Source organism: Clupea harengus, chromosome 1 (genome assembly GCF_900700415.2).
Source record: "Clupea harengus chromosome 1, Ch_v2.0.2, whole genome shotgun sequence".
NCBI lineage: Eukaryota > Metazoa > Chordata > Actinopteri > Clupeiformes > Clupeidae > Clupea > Clupea harengus.
This window is the reverse complement of record NC_045152.1, coordinates 7,869,215-7,872,864: the sequence shown is the minus strand read 5'-3', so window position 1 is coordinate 7,872,864 and position 3,650 is coordinate 7,869,215.

Below are 3,650 nucleotides of genomic sequence, written 5' to 3'. Positions count from 1 at the left end.
GGGGGTGAAATCTTCTCGCCTGTCGAGTCAGCCGTATTTTTTGGTTGGGGTAGAGTGTTGTGCTCTGCGTGGCTGTTATGCACCCAGTGATAAATCACATATTAGATCAGCGCAAAGAACCTTTCTAGACGTATTAGGCAAGCTGCTGGCTCTCGTTAATTCCAATGTTTGGGAGGCAGATGCAACAGCGGCTCTTCAATGTACCCCGCAGCTGTGGATAGGAACATTTGCCCGTTTCCCTGGACAGAATTGCATAACATTTGAACGAGGTCCATCTCTACCTCGGTTACTGCCCTCCCCCGGAGCCACTCTTTCACGATTTCAGTCAGCAATCACGCTGGGGTAATACCTTAAGCAGGCTTAGTGACGAAAGATGCTACTATTCTTTGTGTTTACTTTTTGATTGGCATCTGTCTTCCTCCCCCTGTGGTTGCGTGGTGTCTGATTTGCTTCGCCACAGTATTCGCAGCGACTCACTCCATCGTCCGGTATCATCTGAGGGCAGAACCCGATTTGCTGACATCTGTCACCGTGTTACGTTTACCAGCAAAGGGGGTTTCAGCACCAGGTGTATCTGGGCACAGAGGGCATAGGGTGAGGCAGAGCTGGTGTTGCCACAGCAGAGGCAGCCAGTCCTTTTCTCAGAGGCAAAGCAGGTTGGTGGCGATCAGTGTTCGTGGAGGCAGCCGGGAGGCAAAGCTGGGGTAAGTCTTTCCGGAGCTTTCCACAGCCCAGCCGACACGCACCTGGAACCATGCAGGGGTCATTCCTGCAGGCACGCTGCGATGAGCCTCTGATGACCACTGACTGGGGCATCCCCCTCTTCATCGCCTTAGTGGTGCTGGGGCTGATCTACGCCTTCCTCTACCTGCCGGCCATCACGCACCGCGCCCTTCTCGAGGAGGCCATGAAAAACCAGTCCACACAAATGGGCCTATTGCCCAACAACGACGATTGATTGAACAGGAGCACATTGTTGAATGGAGCAGGTTCTTTTTTTCTTCTTTTTTTTCCTTCCTCATCTATGGGAATAGTACGCCATTTGTTGGTCCATCATCCATGGTGTAGGTGACGCACATTTTCATCAGGCTGACTATCGATCTCTGTGATGGTTGGATTGTGAGGGAATGACAGAGAGCTACTGTTGTGGTTAGTGACCTGACATGCTGCTGTGTCATGCTCTCTTGGCACGAAGACGGCAGGATCCCCAGCAAGCTGACATGGGTGACTGCTGCACCACCCTTAAGAAGACGGGGCTCCCCCTTTCGTTTCCGCACCCCTCACCATGCCCGGGTGAGAAGAATTGCTTAGCCAGCAACCTATCACTGCGGCTTATCCAATCAAGCTCTTCCTTGATATTGGAATGTGTAAATACATGGCCGCAAACAAATGACAGTATTAATCTTTTCACACAAATGAAAACAGGTGGGTGCCTCTGTAGTGATTTATATTCAGAGAGGATGTGCTGGGTGTGAATAATTCAAATGGCTTTTTGGTAGACAAACAAATTAATGAATTGCTAATATATCGCACAGGATGATTTTCAGCATATTTAAGTGTAGATTTTATTTAATGTTTTGAAACGTTCTAAGCTGTACTTACCCCATACCTTGTATGAACCTATCTTGTATAATCTTTGTTATCATCCTTAAATTTGGAGCATTTCTGAAGGGAGAGCACTTTTAAAATCACCTCAAAATACTCCTTAAAATAGAATTTCCCAAATGGAATTGTTTTGACAGTGAAACTTCCATGTCATTATTTCTGACCTTCAGTTGACATAAGCTGCAATGTAGTAATTTCCATGTATCGTATTCTCACAGGGCTTACTTATTTTCCATTTATTAAATTGAATATAAAAGGGATTTTTTTTATAATGATAAGTTGCAACTGTGCAATATTGTCACAAGAGTGAATGTAATTATAGTTGGATAGTTGGTCGTTTACCTGAAACTATCTGAACTGTATGTACAAAATCTCATTGGAATTGTCTTTATGTATGTAATGTTAATGATTGGATATAATCTATGCACATTCGAACCACGGATATTACATCCCTGGACTGTATTAAAGCTATATTTGACCACTGTAATTGTGCTCAGTTGTTCTGGATATTCTTGGAAGGCAGATTTGGGATTCACAGAAACCCTGGTATGATCACTCTGTGTGTGTGTATGTGTGTGACACTGTGTAACACTGTGTGTGTGTGTGTGTGAGAGAGAGAGAGAGAGAGAGAGAGAGAGAGAGAGAGAGAGAGAGAGAGAGAGAGAGAGAGAGAATGACAGAGAGCAAGAGGGAGGGAGGAAGCAATGTCGCCTGGAGGCCTGACATCTTATCATTGGATCAGCATGAGAATTTCTCCTCGATATGTATTGAATAAGGGAGAAAGTCCTTTAACATGGGTATTATACCACCCTGAAATGAGAGAATAGTTAATCATCCAATCACAATGGTCTACTTACAAGGACATTTTTTAATGTGCTGAAGCAGAGCTTCTCAGCTGTACGCTCAAAAGCTTTATGCCATGCCATGAATTAACAACCTCTTAATGGTAGTCTACGCAGCTGACCACAACCCACACACACACACACACACACACACACACACACACACACAGCTGACTGGAATAGCAGAAGTTTAACAACAGTGACTTAATAGGTTTCAAATGATTTAACTAACAGATGGGGCAGCAATTTGTTGAATGGATGTGAATGGTTAAGCTTCTTAGGGAATGGACCGCAGAACTAGTATGATATTTGGCCATACCCTTTGATGCTTAAGACATTACAGGAGAAAGGCTTCAGTGGATTGCTGGGATCATAGTGCTTCTGTTGTTCCGTAGAATAAGCTGATTTAATCAAACGTGAGTCCCTAAAAAAATGAGAGAGAGAGAGAGAGAGAGGTAGAAAATAGATTTAATTGTAGTTCATTTTCAGCAAGTGCCACATCACCAGATTAGGGGTTAATCCCCCATCGTTGCCAACACTCAGTGCAGCGGCACCGGGTTCGTGATGTCGCATCTCAGCTCGGGCCCCTCAGGCACTTCTGCCCCCTAGTGAGAGGCGGAGGGTGGTGGAGCACTTTTTCCCCACGCTGAAATAACCCGCCTAAAAACTCCTCTGCCCCGTCTGATTTCAGACTACCCTCCTAAATGTGGAGATTTGCTGGGTACAGACAGTACCGGATGAGGGCAGATGCCCGCGCTAGCGCCTGTAGCTACGGCTAAAAATACGAATCCACTACAGAGTTCAGTGACATCCAAATACTCCACCACCAGCACCCAGCACCTCTCCAACATGGAGGACCAGAGAGCCAGGAATGGTTTCTCTTGACTATTTCAGTCATTTCACTGGTTAACCTAACATTTCATTCTCAGCATTTGAACGGCAACAGCATTTGAACTCCTGTCCCGGGCTGGTTTTTCATCAATATTATTATATCCTGTACTGTATTTAGCCGTAACCTATTTGCCAAATGACGGTTAAATCTCATCTGGTGATTTTAGTTGGAGGGGGGGTGGAGGAGGAGTCTATCTGTGGCTTATGGAAAGAAGATGCCCTGAATGTGTGTTCATGTGGGCTAATGCTGCGAGACAGAGACATTAAAGATTTAGCATGACAGCAATGTTTTATTGAATAGCATTTTCACGA